The sequence below is a fragment of the Leucoraja erinacea genome, chromosome 11, assembly GCF_028641065.1.
Source record: "Leucoraja erinacea ecotype New England chromosome 11, Leri_hhj_1, whole genome shotgun sequence".
In the NCBI taxonomy this organism is placed as follows: Eukaryota; Metazoa; Chordata; class Chondrichthyes; order Rajiformes; family Rajidae; genus Leucoraja; species Leucoraja erinaceus.
Window position 1 is genome coordinate 42,713,401 of NC_073387.1, and position 17,152 is coordinate 42,730,552.

The following is a 17,152-nucleotide window of genomic DNA, read 5'->3' on the forward strand; positions in this document are numbered from 1 at the left end:
TGGAATCAGCCCGCTGACAGTGGAAAATACTCTCCCGCGAACCACAGCCCCCAGAGCGGCTCCAGTGCAAAGACCTGCAGCGAGAAGCGTCGCCCGGGGCCGGGTGTGAGTGACAGCTGCCTCTCACGTGACCACCACCGGGGACCCCGGGCCAGACGGGGACATCGCGCATGCGCAACCTGGAGACTCCTAGATTTATTTTTAAATAGAAAAATATATATAAACCATCGCAACAGCGCGGCGCCCGCGTCAGTCCACATGTCTGCAACATTAGTGGGGCGGAGAAGGGCGGCGAAACAACAGCAGGTTAAATAAAACCCAGGCGCTGCCCAGCGGTTGCCATCAAAGATAGCTCCTCTAGGATCTTTGGTTGCCATGGCGATCCGGGGCAGGCTGGAGCTGGAGCTGGAGCGGCAGGTCTTCTTCGCTTTGTTAATGTACGTTTATAGCGGGGGTTTTTTTTTTTCCCCAAAGAATAGAGGTAAAGTTCGAGGATAACAACAAAACGGGAAAGGGATTTTTCCCGGACGGTTCCCTTTGTTCTGTGTGGGTGCGGCGAGGACGTCGTGTGGCGGCCTCCTCCGCCATCACCCTCCCTCCCCGGCCCCGCAGTGTCTGCAATGGGTAGGACTGCGCCAGCAGCTGGCGCTCAATGGCAGCTCACCAACCCACATCAAAACACACACGTCTCACAACAATGCTTAGGCAAGCGTAAAATATACTTGGACACAGGTCGAGAGGACTAGTTGGGAGGGGAGAGGAAAGGATGGAGTCGAGGTATGTGGAAATGAATTCAATGGAAATAGACACGGAGTGCTGGAGTAACTCAGCCGGACGGGCAGCATCTCTGGAGAGAAGGAATCGAGGACGTTGACCCAAAACGTCACCCATTCCTATCCAGAGATGCTGTCTGCTCCGCTGAGTTAATCCAGCATTTTTGTATCTGTGAATAGAGGACGTTTCAGGTCGAGACCCTTCTTCGGACTGAGATTCAGGGGAAAGAGAAATGACAGATATAGATGACGAGATATAGAACAAAGAGTTGAAAGATGTGCAAAAAAAAGTGACATGATCAAGGAAATGGTCCATTGTTTGCTGTGGGCTAGGTGAAAACGAATTATTGACAATGAAATGGTGGAGGGACGGAGAGAGGGGATGCACAGGTTACTTGAAGTCCGAGAAATCAATATTCTTACCGCTGGGTTGAAAGCTGCGCAAGCGAAATATGAGGTGATGCTCCTCCATTTCAGTGGGGCAGAATCAGGCAGAAACAGCCTGAGGAAGGGTCTCGACCCAAAACATCACCCATTCTGTCTCTCCAGAGATGCTGCCTGGTCCACTGGAGTTACTCCAGCATTTTGTGTCTATCTTCACAACAATGCTCTTGGGTTGACAATGCACTGTCATTCAGGACGACCTGGATCCTTCGTAAAATAATTTATAACGGATTACAGGGAAACTTTAAAACAACACAATTGCTTTATTAAATGAATCTATTCCTTACTAAGGACATTGACAAGTGAGTCTATAATAGCGCTATATACCAAGGCAACTGAGACACATTTAAAATGAAAACATCTCATGAGACGTTGACAGGCACATTTGTCTCCCTAATAACGGAATTTATTGTCTGTGTAAGGTATTGTAATGTTTGATGCCTAAGGCGCTTAAAATGCAAGCCTGTGTTTCTATCAGTGTGACAATTATGGTTTGAATTCAGTTTCACAAATATTGCTACTAGTGATAGTAAGCAAGGGATAGATATGAGGAGGTGTCAAAGAGCTTGCATCTAACCTCAGCAAGGTCACTTCCCATACCGACATTTTGATAATTACCCCACTGAGGAACAAAACGATTCCGTCTCCCAAACCATCACAGATCTTGTCGCTTACAGCGAAGGTTGACACAAAATGCTGGAGTAACTCAGCAGTTGAGGTAGCATCTCTGGAGAGAAGGAATGGGCGCCGTTTTGGGTCGAGACCCTTCTTCAGACTTACAGCAATCTCCCTTCTACAGCCCCCAACCTGATAGATCTCCAACTGCGGTGTTTCTGTTTCCTACCCAAGATTCACAAACAGGTAATTGTTTGTGCTGGAGCTTCAGAGGCTGAGAGGAGACCTGATAGAAGTATAGTACGAGAGGCATAGATAGTGTAGACACTCAGAACCTTTTTCTTAGGATGGAAATGTCAAATATAGGGCATAGTTCTAGGATGAGAACAGCTAAATTTAAAGGAAATGTGTGGGGAAAGTTTTTTACACAGAGAGTGGGTGCCTGGAAGCTGCTCCCAGGGGTGGTGATGGGGCTGATATGATTGTGGCTTTTAGATGGGCACATAGATATGCAGGGAATGGAAGGATATAGATCAAATGCAGACAGAGGAGATTAGATTAACCTGACATCATGTTTGGTGTGGACATTGTGAGCCAAAGGCCTGTTCCTGTGCTGTACTGCTCTAGGCTCCATGTTCAATGTTCTAGGACCACTCTGGCAGGCCTTTGTTTCCACCTGTTCTTGCCCCTCTGAACTTATATTCTGATCCCATGACTCTATCTTGTCCCCTCCTTGTTCAATCCTTTCCCACCTACATCTGGGACTATTTATATGTTCTCCAACACTTTCTCCAACTTCCTGGGCCTCGACCACCTCATCTTTACCATTGATACCAGTCCCTTTACGGTTCCATTCCTTATCAGGAAGGCATCTTCCTAGATCAGAGATTCAACCAGTTCCTCTCAACTAACACTTTTGCCAAACCGGTGGAACTTATTCTCACCCTCAATTTTCTGATTCAGCTCATTTTTAAAAAGTTAGATTCCGCAAATTGCACCTCCAATTTCTGAAACTTCTCCCCATTTAGAAAATGCTTTTATTCTTTCTACCTAAGTGTATGACACCTACGTTGTGTTCCATTTACTCTGTGGTCAATGGGCCGAAGGGCCTGTTTCCAGGCTGTGATTTGAAACTAAACCAAAACTAAACTAAATTTCATCTTTTCTCCCTATTGCTTTTTAGTTGTCTTTGTTAGTGCGAACTGAGTGGAGGTGTTGGGCGAAGCGATCGCCGAGCCTGCGCTTGGTTTCGCCGATGTAGAGAAGTTGACACCTGGAACAGCGGATACAGTAGATGAGGTTGGAGGAGGTGCAGGTGAACCTCTGCCTCACCTGGAAAGACTGCTTGGGTCCTTGAATGAAGTCAAGGGGGGAGGTAAAGTGACAAGTGTAGCATTTCCTGCGGTTGCAAGGGAAAGCACCGGGGAGGAGGTGGTTTTGGACGAATTGACCAGGGAATTACGGAGGGAACGGTCTCTGCGGAAAGCAGAAAGGGGAGGAGATGGGAAGATGTTGCCAGTGGTGGGATCCCGTTGGAGGTGGCGAAAATGTCGGAGGATTATATGTTGTATGCGATGGCTGATGGGGGTGGAAGGTGAGGACAAGGGAGACTCTGTCCTTGATACGAATAGGGGTGGGGAGTAAGAGCGGAGTTGCGGGATATCGAGGAGACCCTGGTAAGAGCCTCATCTATAATAGAAGAGGGGAACTCTGTTCGCTAAACAATGAGGACATCTCCGAAAGCCCTGGTCTGGAACACCTCATCCTGGGTGCAGATGTAGCGTAGATGGAGGAATTGGGAGTATGGAATAGAGTCCTTACAGGAAGCAGGGTGTGAAGAAGTGTAGTCCAGATAGCTATGGGAGTCAGTGAGTTTGTAGCAGATGTCGGTCAGTAGTCTGTTGCCTGCGATGAAGATGGTGCAATCTAGAAATGGTAAGGAGATGTCGGAAATGGTCCAGGTGCATTTGAGTGCCGGATGGGAATTAATGGTGAAATGGATGAAGTCAGTGAGTTCTGCATGGGTGCAGGAGGTAGCACCAATGCAGTCGTCAATGTAGCGGAGGTAGAGTTCGGGGATAGGGTCACGGTAAGCCTCGAACAGGGGTTGTTCGACGTACCCTATAAAGAAGCAGGCATAGCTGGGGCCCTTGCACGTGCCCATAGCTATGCCTTGGATTTGGAGGAAATGTGAGGAGTCAAAGGAAAAGTTGTTGTGGGTAAGGACCAGCTCTGCTAGGCGGAGGAGAATATTAGTAGAAGGAGATTGGTTGGTTCTCCTCTTAGTATGTTTCTCCCTCGTTGAGATGAAAAGATCCTGTGTTTTCCAAATTACTCCCAGGAACTCCTGCTATTACTGCTCCATCATCATTCCTGCTGAGATCCTCTTCCAATCAGTTATATCCAACTCTTCCCTCATTGTCTCTGTGGTTACCATCACTCAACAGTAATACCGATACATCCGATTTCAGTTTCTCAGTATCAAACTGCAGGTTGAATTCTTTTATGTTATGAACATTGCCTCCAATTCAATTAAGGAAAAGGTATTACAATCACAGATAAGAGAAACATTTTGCTAGCATTAGAGTTTAGGTCAAAGGGAGGGAGCAAAATGTTTAGGGATGTACCTTTAAAATCAAAGCCTTGGTGTTCAGAAGATAAATTGGGAAAACCTCACTTGAGTGGTGGTGGTTTAATATGTATAAAATTTGAGGTTGAATTTTTTTTAGCTAAGTGGGTCTGGTTATGGTTAGGGTGCAGATCTATTGAAGTAACTGCATAGGTTCAAGTGGCTTACTCCTTTTTGTTGTCAATTTATTATTTGGTTTTAAAAACTTTATGAAGCCAATTGACCTAGTAATTGATGGGTTAACATTACCAGTGAGAATTGGTTTTGTAGTGCGTATCTGCAGAGCCTCTTAAGGGAATACATTTGAGCCTTTTATTTCGTATATGAATTGCATCAATTGTTTAAATAGCATCGTCAATAACTCTTGCTGTGCCCTCTCCTATAAGCTGTTATATTGTTCAATAAAAAAATTGCCAAAGGCCATGTTTTAGCAAAAGACATAATTAATGCATTTATTTTAAGTGTATTATAGGTAATGCTATAACAAGTAATTTGAAATAATACACACATTATCTAATTATGGAGAATTGTATTTAATTGTGTATGATTTATGGGTGGTTCTTGTTATTAAATTATGAGGGAGTGCTGTGATTAGTCTCAAGTTCCATTAAAAAAAAATTCTGATACATTTTATATACGTTTTTAAAAACAGCAATTGTTGGCATACATATTGTGTTTGCCTATAATTGAATATTTTGTGTTAGAGAATGATTTTGTTATGTTAATTGTTGCCAGAAAATGTAACAACAATGCTGTTAGTTCAAAATAGTATTCATAGGGCTTTTGGTGTCTTCTCATTTTCAGTTTGTATCTGAAATAGATACGAGGTCCCATTATCTCAGCTCCTTAGCATGTTCTGCATTTATTACCGTCACCACTCTCAGTATATTTGGGTATTTCTGTTCTTCCACACAACTTCCACCATCTTTCAAAGTATTTATCTTCGCCTGTCAATGTGGGTGTTGTTAAATTTACCTCAAATACATATGGTATATCTTGTCCAGTAGTTATCATATTTTCACCCCCACCCCGAAGAACTAAAAAGTTTAAAGGTTCATATGTTAACAGAGGTTTCGTGTTTTAGAGTAGAAACAGGCTCTTTGGTGCACCGAGTCCATGCCGATCAGAAAATCACCCATACATTATTTCTATCCTTCACACTGGGGACAATTTGCAGAAGCCAATTAACCTACAACCCATAAATCTTTAGAATTGGGAGGAAGCCAGAGCACCCAGAGAAAACCCATGAGGTCACGGGGAGAGGACATGCAAACTCCGTACAGACAGCATCCATAGTCAGGATCGAACCCGGGTCTCTGGCGCTGTAAGGCATCAACTCTACTGCTGTGCCACTGCACCGCCCTCTGGAAGCTAGATGGTGTTATTCTTGAATTTCACAAATTCACAACATCATCATCCATGCCTGGTAAGAACAGGATGTATTGGGTTGCCTCAGACACCACAGTTATGGGCATCTTCATAAAAGGAGACAAACCTGATTGCAATCACTGCAAAGGGGTCTTTGTGCTACATACCACAGGGCAAATCATCATAAAGATCTTTCCAAACCATCTCCTTCCAGTGGCAGACGCTCCTGAGACAAGTGGCATAAGGAGAGCAATTTTCATGAACACCAAGAGAAATGCAGTGGGCAGCATTAACCAATACACAAGGGCTTGTTTGACCTCTGATTCTGTTAATGAGGACTGCTCACCTCACATTTGGTTGCTCATGGAAATTTGTATCCTTTCCACAGTGCCCTCCACAATGTTTGGGACAAAGACCTTTAATTCATTGTTTGCCTCTGTACTCCACAATTTGAGATTTGTAATAGAAAAAAAATCACATGTGGTTAAAGTGTACATTGTTAGATTTTAATAAAGGCCATTTTATACATTTTGGTTTCAACATGTAGAAATTATAGCAGTGCTTATACATAGTCCCCACATTTCAGGGCACCATAATGTTTCGGACACAGCAATGTCATGCAAAGGAATGTAGTCATGTTTAATATTTTGTTGCATATCCTTTGCATGCAATGACTGCTTGAAGTCTGCGATTCATGGACATCACCAGTTGCTGGGTGTCTTCTCTGGTGATGCTCTGCCAGGCCTGTATCGCAGCCATCTTTGGCTTATGCTTGTTTTGGGGGCTAGTCCACTTCAGTTTTCTCTTCAGCATATTAAAGATCGGGTGATTGATTTAACCACTCAAGAATTGACAATTTTTTAGCTTTGGAAAAACTCCTTTGTTGCTTTAGTAGTATATTTGGGATCATTGTCTTGCTGTAGAATGAACCGCCACCCAATGAGTTTTGAGGCATTTGTTTGAATTTGAGCGGATGTGTCTATACACTTCAGAATTCATTATGCTAGTACCATCAGCAGTTGTATCATCAATGAAGATAAGTGAGCCAGTACCTTCAGCAGCCATACATGCCCAGGCCATAACCCCCACTACCGTGTTTCACAGATGAGGTGGTATGCTTTGAATCGTGAGCAGTTCCTTCTCTCTTCCATACTTTGCTCTTGCCTTCACTATGATATGTTAATCTTCGTCTCATCTGTCCACAAGACCTTTTTCCAGAACTGTGGTTGCTCTTTTAAGCAAAGTGTAGCCTCTGTATTTCTGTTCATGAAGACTTCTGCGGACAGTGGTCATTGACAAATCCACACCTGACTCCTGAAGAGTGTTTCTGATCTGTTGGACAGGTGCTTGGGGATTTTTCTTTATTATAGAGAGAATTATTCTGTCATCAGCTGTGGAGGTCTTCCTTGGCCTGCCAGTCCCTTTGCGATTAGTAAGCTCACCAGTATTTCTTCCTAATGATGTTGCAAACAGTTGATTTTGGTAAGCCTAAGGTTTGGCTGATGTCTCTTAACAGTTTTATTCTTGTTTCTCAGTCTCATAATGGCTTTTTTGACTTTGATCCTCATGTTGATAAACTGCAAGTTTCCAAAGGTGATGGAAAGACTGAAGGAAAGGCTAGGTGCTGAGAGCTCTCTTATACCTGCATTAAGGAGGCAGTAATTATGCACCTGAGCAATTACAAACATCTGTGAAGCCAGTTGTCCCAAACATCATGGTGCCCTGAAATTGGCGTACTATGTATAAACACTGCTGTAATTTCGACATGGTGAAACCAAAATGTATAAAAATGGCCTTTATTAAAATCTGACAATGTGCACTTTAACCACATGTGATTTTTTCTATTACAAATCTCAAATTGTGGAGTACAGAGGCAAATAAATAAATGATGGGTCTTTGTCCCAAACATTATGGAGGGCACTTTATGTATGCTATATGATAATATGCAAGCTATGATTTTGACTAAACAATCCATGAACTTTAATGTAGAGTGGTGTCAAGCAAAACCCCAATATATACCTCAATCTTTCTTGATGCAGTGCTGCACCTCATCTCTTAGCTTTCTGGCAAAACAAATGGGAAAATATTTTACCTCCATCACCTCCACTCCAGAACCAAGGTATCCCAAAATGAATCATCAAACTGTGGTAAACAAACAATATGCACACGTTCAGAAGCTACAGTCAAGTCATCATGATTTCATCATTGAAGTATAAGAGACTTAACTTGCGCAAGAAACTTACAAGGCAAATCAAATCCTTTACAAATCATCCCCCACTGTACAACATTGTCTCGTGACAGCAAAGGTTCAGACAAAACCATGGAAAATGCAGACCACTTTCTATATCGACCTGTGGCATAGAACATTGGCAGTTTGAAGAAAATAGCATTTGAAGATCAATAACAGTGCAAAGCTCATGATTAGAACCAGGATGTTTAGGCGCTAAAAATATCTGAAATAGGCAGGCAAAAAGGCATAATAAAATTACAAAAAAAGGCACGAAAAAGGCATTTATTGACAAAAAAGGCATAAAAATGCATGTATTTCCACCACCAAAATATGGTTTAAAATGATAATTATATACTACATTAAATGACCAAATTGCCTGGTTGCACATAATTACAACCATTTTCTCAAATTATCTGGTGTTAAACTCTGCCATCTGTCAGACAGAATATGCTACAGTTGTGAAAAACTTTCTACCCCAGCTGAGGTCACTGGTGCATACCTGAAAAAAGCTACAAACTCTACATTCATGTCGATATCTTGTGCATTACAACTACCTTTGAGAACTTTAACTATGTTTTGTATTTCTTCAAGATCTTTGTTAGCTAAAATCACCCACTCACATTTTCCTTGTATGTCTTCACCTATATCGCCAGGAAGTTTAAGTACAAAGCAAAGATCTTATAGCAGAGCAAGATGGCCTACTCCTACGCAAAACACGTAGTACGGTCATGGGCAGATTCATGGATTATTATAGGACCCATTTTAGCAACCAGCCTCCGCCATCATGTTCCGCCATCTTGCTTCGCCATCTTGCTTCCGGCCAAAGATCGGATCTTTACTTCCGCCTCCGCTCCCGTATCTTCACAAGTCTTTGACTTGGGCGGGGAGAGAGGGTGAGAGGGTGCGCGGTCTGGGGCAGCGGGGAGAGGGTGTGCGTGGCCCGGGGCAGCGGGGAGAGAAGGTGCGCGGCCCGTGTAGCGGGGAGAGGAGGTGCGTGGCCTGGGGCAGCGAGTGGGGAGAGAGGAGGAGTAATGCAAGTGGGGTAGTGGTGGCGCAGGAGGGTTGGATAGGGCCGGGCCGGGCTGGGGGAGGGAGAGAGCAAAGATCTTATAGCGGAGCTCCGCTATAAGATCTTTGGGAGAGAGGTGGGGTAGGGGCCGGGGTGCAGATAGCATGGGGAGAGATGTGGGGTTGGGGGGCTGGTGGGTTAAGGGACCACTGCATAGGATGGGGGGAGACATTGTAGTGGGGGGGGGGGGGGGAAGCGAGGGATTGCTGGGGGGGGGGGGGGAAGAGTTGAGGGATGGGATAGGGCCTAGTGTGTGTGAAGTTGCGGGGAGGTTTACAACGTTTATTATGTAATGTCCCTTGTCTAGTCTGAAATAAAGTTCATCATTGGATATCAGAAGAAATATAATTGTGTGTGTTATATGATTACATACATTTATATCACATTCATGTATGTGTGTTTATAAACATTTTATTCTTTAACAAGAATTAACAGAAGTATGAACTAACAGAATTATGAATCTAACCCTATATCACGCACAAAAACTGTTCCCCCGCAACGTTGATTACCCTGCGAGTCGGGTCGGGTCGGGTCGGGTCGGGTAGGTTCCGGTTATTACAAAATCAACTCAAACACAGCTTATGAGCCATTTAAAAAGAAATGATTTAAAAAACATTACAAAAGACAATTACCAGAGTCAAATTTTATTCTAGACAAGAATTAACAGAACTATGAACTGACAGAATTATGAATCTAACCCTATATCACACACACACAAACTGTTCCCCCGCAACGTTGATTACACTGCGAGTCGGGTCGGGTCAGGTAGGCTCCGGTTACTAACATGGGCGGGGAAAAATGTCCAGGATCCCCTCCGTAGCGTACTACACGTCAGCCCATTGCATTGCGCAGGAGTAGCCTATCTTGCTCTGCTATAGGATCTTTGGTACAAAGTACAGCAAGTGAAGATGTAAACAACTGAGCAATAGTTCAGCCCTTTGACTTCTCCAATACTTCCGATGTCAAGAAATACTTCATTGATGGTTGACCTGCCTCCAGTGCACCAATGACCACATTGGCAACATATCCCCACAGCATCAGTTATCTCGTCTATTGAGATCCATATTTTGTTGCATGCAACTTCATCTCTAATTTTCTGCACAACAGTTGAAGTTGTTGTCAACGACCTGAACGAGTTCTACTGCAGTTTCGATAAACAGAAACTTAACTCTGGTAACCCCAACCAACACTTCACACCTACTCACAGCTTGACTCCAGTTTGAAAAGACTGGACCCTTCCCCACCTACTCTTCCCCAATCACTACTTAACACCCACTTACAGCCGGGTTTCACCCCGGTGGTGCAAATTGTCTTGTAAGTTACGTTAAAAACGGCAAAAAAAGGCTGATTTAGGCACTCAATCGTGAAAAAGGCATTATCTTCCAGTAATCATCAAAAAAGGCATGAAAAGACACATGGCATTTATGGCAAAATCCTGGCAATACTCATGATCCATTGGGCAGCAGTGATCCTTGCTTGCCAATATGTTTCTGATTCTAGAACTACCTATGGCAGACATATCAAAGTACTGAAGAGATAGCTTTTTGCAAAATGCTCCAAACCATCAGCAGGACAAGAAAATTAATATCAGCATCTTATTCCCGAACAACATCACCAATACAAAGAGTTATATTCTGTTGGATTCATGTTGAACTCCGGACTTCAAAACAAACTCCTCTATTTCTGAGAGCTGTCATGGTAAACAGTTACCTGGAAATGATTCAAAATGCTACCTAAGACTTTTTTGAAAACATGTAAATTGGCCCGCGACCGTTCAAAATAGAGAAAGAACATTGGGAACTAAATTCATCACATTTTCCAACAAGCTAAGTAATAACAGCAAAACAAATACACCACCTTGAAACTTGCTACAGACGGCTGTGAAGGCCAAGTCATTGGGAATTTTTAAGATGGAGATTGACAGGTTCTTGATTAGCAAGGGTGTCAAAGGTTACAGGAGAAGGCAGGAGAATGGATTTGCGAAGGAAAAATAGATCAGCCATGATCATGGCAGAGTAGACGATCCGCCACATTGCCTAATTCTGCTTCTATGACATGAACTCGTGGAACCTGCCTCCCCAGGAAGCACCTCCTGTCCCAAATAGCAGTCTGCAGATTCCACATTTGGTCCATTAGCCTCCAAAGAACCCACAGAACTGGAGTGGAAGCAAGTCGCCCTCAATCCTCAGGAACAAATGAAGAAAAAAAGAGGAAACTGTTAGGGCTAACGGAATCAAGGGGTATGGGGAGAAAGCAGGAACGGGATACTGATTTAGGATGATCAGCCATGATCATATTGAATGGCGGTGCTGGCTCAATGGGCCGGATGGGCTACTCCTGCACCTATTTACTATGTTTCTCTGAAAAAAGAAATAAGATTTGAATCCAGTTTTTGCCAAAAAAAGGTTAGCAAAAAGATGAGCAAGCACACATGAAATAATTAGATGATATAGGTGTGTGTTTAGATTGAACAATCAACCATATATCATAGTTAGTTAAGCCCCCTAAATAATAAACTTATATTACTGAAAATTAAGATAATCTTTTCTAAATAACTATAAAAGTAGTGCAACATAAATTATATGAGTATATTCTCGATTGTTGGTAACCAGTTTATAAGAAACATTTGCAAAGATCTGCGAGTAGCTTCAGTTTTTTTTCTGATTATTTATGTTCTGTGTTTGGCTAATAAAAGATATTTGCCGTGCTCCCTTCAGGCATTCCTGGACATGAATCCCTGTATCTTTCCATACTTTTTAGATTCATATCATGGATTCCTTTCCATTTGATACTTCTTCAGCTTGAATTCCATTTGTCTCTTCCCTATCTTCTTCTCCATTGTTATCTCCCTGCTTGCTATCTTATTGATTTTCACAAATAACACAGGTTTAGTTTATCTTCAGTTTTGTAGTTTTTTTCTTTTATATCAAATTACTACTTGACTTTGAATTAAATATCTGCTCCAATACCCTTTTGAACCCTTAAATGTATGCCCACTTTAAAAATAATTTTATCCTTTAATCATATTGTCTTCCAGTCAAAAGCTTTAAGCCCCTGTCCCACTTTCCCAAGTTACTCACAATTTCTCCCGAGTTTTCCCCTTAATTCAAACACGGAGATGCCAGCCGTAGGTACTCGGGGCTATTTATTTACTCGTGGCCATTTTTCAACATGCTGAAAAAACGTCCCGACTTACCTGATGCCCCGAGTACCTACGGTTGGCTTTTTTTAGTTTAAGCACAGAAACAGGCGCTTCGGCCCACAGGGTCTGTGCCAACCAGCGACCCCGCACATTAACACTATCCTACACCCACTAGGGACATTTTTTACATTTACCAAACCAATTAACCTACATATCTGTACGTCTTTGGAATGTGGGAGGAAACCGAAGACCTCGGAGAAAACCCACGCAGGTCACAGGGAGAACGTACAAAAAATTCGTACAAACAGCACCTGTAATCGGGATCGAACCCGGGTCTCCGGCGTTGCATTCATTGTAAGACAGCAACTCTACCGCTGCATCACCGTGACTGCCCGTTGTTCAAGCTTTTCACAAATAGTGAATCTAAATTATTCCAATCGACACATGAAGCATTTGGCAAACACATCAATCTTTCCCCAACTTATACATGGAATTGATTCTGCATATCTTGATTCAGTTAACTGCTAACCATGCTTTAGCTGAAAGCCTTTCATTGTGGTCCAAACCACAAGAGGGACCAACTAGTAGTTGGATTTAAATAAAATTGTAGGAAAAATATTTCAGGGTATAGGATCAGAAAGAACTAAGAGAAGCTCCTGATATGCTTTACGCCCAGCCACAGCCGCAGGTAGATAATCCCATGGGTGGAGATAATAGACCAATTACCATGCTGCGTGCTTTGGGCATAAAAAGTGGGTAGTGAGCATGGGACTTGCTATTGAATCTGATTTCTGCAGTAAGTTAACATGTAGCTTGCAATTTAACTGTTTGCTGCCCACACATAATCGTGTATAAGGCTCATTACATGATCACAATGTAATTTTAATAAGGAATTGTTCCAGTAATGAAACAAGAAGACATGGAATAGCAAGTCTGATAAATATAAACTGGAGACATGAGGAACTACAGATGCTGGAATTTTGAGTAAAACATAAAGAGCTGGAGTGGCTCAGTGTATCAGACAATACCTGTGGAGGGGATGATAGGCGACATTTTGGATCAGAACCCTTCTTTAGAGTAGACTGCAGTTGTGGGGAGAAAGCTTTTTAAAGAGATTAGGGGTAACACAAAGCATGACAAGTGATAGGTTTACACAGGTGAGAGGGGTTTGATTGGCAGATGGGTGAGCAAAGGCTAGAGATGAAAAGGAGACACATAGGTGCTAGATAAGGAGAAAGAAAGGAGTGAAATGTAAAGCTAAATGGAGGAATATAGGTGAGAGATGGGAGGGGTATCAAAATAGTTCTATAATTTTTTTGAAGTACTGTTGTCAAATATAGATTTAACTGAAGTCATGCATAAGGAACAAGGGTAGGAATGCGGTAGACGGTGAACATCGATTAATTGAACCTTTGTTAGACACAAAATGCTGGAGTAACTCAGTGGGACAGGCAGCATCTCAGGAGCAAAGGAATGGGTGACGTTTCGGGTCGAGACCCTTCTTCAAACTATTGTTTCAGTGCTTCGAGTGATTAGAAGTTATGTAAATCAACCTAGTCAAGGATGTAAGCAAATAAAACTAGGTTGATCACTTTCTGAGATAACCTATGGTTTGGAAACTTGTTTGGCATCATTGTATAGATTTAAAATGTTCAAATCTTGCTATAATACTCCTTACACCAATATTTAACAACCCTCCCCACTAACTTGTTCATCCAAAACTTGCCATCAATTTGACTTATGACTTGATTGTTTATCAGTAATGCTTTCAGCTGAACTATCAGGATGTTTTCTTCCAGCAATTTATTAAACATGTAGTGTATATCATGTCTTTATGTGAAGTGTGTTTTACTGCAGTGCTAATTCGTAGTTAATGTGTCGTGTTTTTATATGTGGTGCAATATATGGAATCAATTTCTTAACCTCAAAGTCCTTCTAAATGTTTTCCTATTGTAAATGGAAAGTTTTGGAAGATGGTTGTTAATTGTAATTACTTCCATCCAAGAATGGAGCCGACTCGGCTCTCTACCTTTTCATATTCAACAGTCTCTGTCCATGATGGTAGCAAGGAGGTGAAATGCAACATTTTCCTGTGAGACAATACACTTTACCTGTGCCAACGTTGGTTTATCTGAATTGAATCTGGTTGAATTGAAAATTCATTTTTCAAATTCGCAGATGACACCACCATTGTGGGCCAGATATCAAATTATGATGAAACGAAGTATAGGAAGGAGATTGAGAACCTCATGTCCTGGTGTCGAGACGCCAGCAAGACAAAGGAGATAGTGATCAACTTCAGGAAACAAAGCCATACACATACCTCAGTTTGCATGGACGGTACTGAAATTGATATGGTCGAAAACTTCAAATTCCTCAGAGTCAATATCACCAACAACTTCCTCTGGACCACCGATATTAATGCAACGACCAAAATGACACACCAATGCCTCTATTTCCTTCGAAGGTAGGAAGTTTGGCATGTTCCCTACAACGCACAATGATTTCTTCAGATACACCATAGAAAGCATTTTATCAGTATGCATCACAACTTGGTTTGGGAACAGCTCCATCCAGGGCCGCCAGAAATTGCAGCGAATTGCGGACATAGCCCAGGCCATCACATAAATCAACCTCACTTCTATTGACTCCATTTATATCTCACGCTGCCTTGGTAAAGCCAGCAGCATAATCAACGACGAGTCACACCCTCGCCACTCCCTCTTCTCCCCTCTCTCATCAGGCAAAAGTTATAGGTGTGAAAATGCACACCACCAGAATTAGGGACAGTTTCTTCCCAGCTGTTATCAGACAACTGAATCATCCTACCACAACCAGCGAGCAGTGCTGAACTACTATCTACCTCTTTGATGACCCGAGGACAATCCTTGATTGGACTTTGCTGGCTTTACCTTGCACTAAACGTTATTCCCTTATCATGTATCTATATACCGTAAATGAATTGATTGTAATCACGTATTGTCTTTCTGCTGTGGCTAGCACGCAACAAAAGCTGTTCCCTGTACCTTGGTACACATAACAATAAACTAAACTTGTCTTCTGCAATGGTGCACCCCCTTCACATGGTGTGAAATTTGTATGGGAAGAGTCAGACAGTAATGAGGTGATTAGAAGCCCTACATCATGCTGTCTCAACCTTATGAGTTTAGAAAAAGTACTTTGTAGTAGATGAAAGATCAGGTATTCCATACAACCACTAGCGCCCTTTGTGAGAGAAAAAAAACCTAAAAGGATCATAAAAAAATAGTTCCTTGAGGTCAAAATCCTTTTATTCTGAATTCATTTTCAATGTCAAATCTGAAGTGCACTTTCAAGAGCAACAGTAGCCAAAATGATGTCATTGGGACAGAGAAACCTGGAACAATATGTTTTTGGTTTGAAAATTTAACTTGGCTCATAAAAAGAAACCATTCTATCGCAATGTTTTCAGTTTTCTTCTGTGCTTTTCCGAGATAATTCAACCTCTACTTTAGATTGCTCTTTTCAGTAAGTTATTTACTGAAGCCTCTAGAGTATATTGAACGAGTTAAATAGAAATTGTCGCAGTTCAGCCAGAATCTATAACGAAAAAAGATGTTAATATGTTGGATGCATGCCCTTCACTACCATGAAGACATCAACAACCAAACACTTTAAAATGGTCAAAAAGAAATAACTTTGGGATATGCAATAGACATTCCTTTTTAATTTGTTGCTTTACAGGGGATGATTCTATCCTGCACTCTGAACTGTAAATAGCAATCATAATTCTCCATTCTTGGCAATGTGGAATAATGTTAGGTTTGACCTTATACAATTTTATTGAATGCTGGAATTATGCCTAATTGATATTGTGGTGGGCCGAGCCACTTTGGTCTCGAACCGTCGTTCGTCGAGTTCGAGCACTCGCGTGAACTGGAGTGATCTGGGTGAACAACAGATGGTGTGCAACGGGCGACGGAGCTCGTCTTCACTTCACAGTCAACACGTTAACACACACACCTTGTCCTTTTGTACTAATCGTTGAGCTGCAGGGCCGGCCTTAGGAGGTACGGGGCCCAATGGGAACAATTTTGGTGAGCCCCAGGTTCCCAGCCAAGGTCTGTCAGCCCTGTTATTTAGTATATGTTATGAAATTGTACACTAAGGTGCTATGGGTTATACACTGTCTTAATCTCTCCTGCTCTCATCTGACTCCGCTGGCTACAACGTGGAGTGGTACGGCCTTTCCTGGGTACCGGCCCGGAGCTTCAAGCCACGGGTGTGGTGTGGACTTAGCATCGCAAAGCCTGGGATCTTTGGCTGAAGATCGCCAGTGTTGGAGCTCCGACTGTGTGGCCTGTGGACTTTAACACCATGAAGCAGTGGTCTCCAGTGAGAAGTGGCTGACTCGGGATCTCCATGCCGCAGAGTGTTCCGATCCATCCTGACGCTGGAGTTTCGATCATCCCAACGAGTGGGCTTGAACAGCGGACCATCTGCAATGGCAAGTGCGGAGGGTTCAACCCTGACCACGGGTGAACAAAGGAGGAAGATGACTGAACTTTATTGCCTTCCATCACAGTGAGGAATGTTGATTCCACTGTGGTGGTTTTGTATGTTAAACTTCATTTTATGTGCTGTGTGTATTTTTGCTTTTTATTTAGTATGGCTGTATGGTAACTCAAATTTCACTGTACCTTAATTGGTTCAAGTGACAATTAAATTGAATCTTGAATCTTGAATCTTCTGGACATCACAGCCCTAAGTGTGGTTTGAATAAGTCGAAGCCCAATTCCACACCTGCCAGATAACTTCCGACGTCACCAAGCACTACTACGTGGTCAGTGCGCTGGACCAGGAAACCGCCGGGCGCCTCATCGATTACCTCCGCCAGCCACCA

The 17,152-nt window shown here is 42.6% G+C and overlaps 1 protein-coding gene across 1 annotated transcript in view; it reads left to right on the plus strand.

The window, feature by feature from the left end:
- The first annotated feature begins 287 nt into the window (after positions 1–287).
- The window catches only part of LOC129701721 (PH and SEC7 domain-containing protein 2-like), a 140,873-nt gene continuing 124,008 nt past the window's right edge, over positions 288–17,152 (plus strand). The window contains exons 1-2 of the mRNA XM_055643094.1: positions 288–437; positions 14,449–14,737. The gene's annotated coding sequence lies outside the window, so the exon portion shown is untranslated. The remainder of the gene's footprint in view (positions 438–14,448; positions 14,738–17,152) is intronic.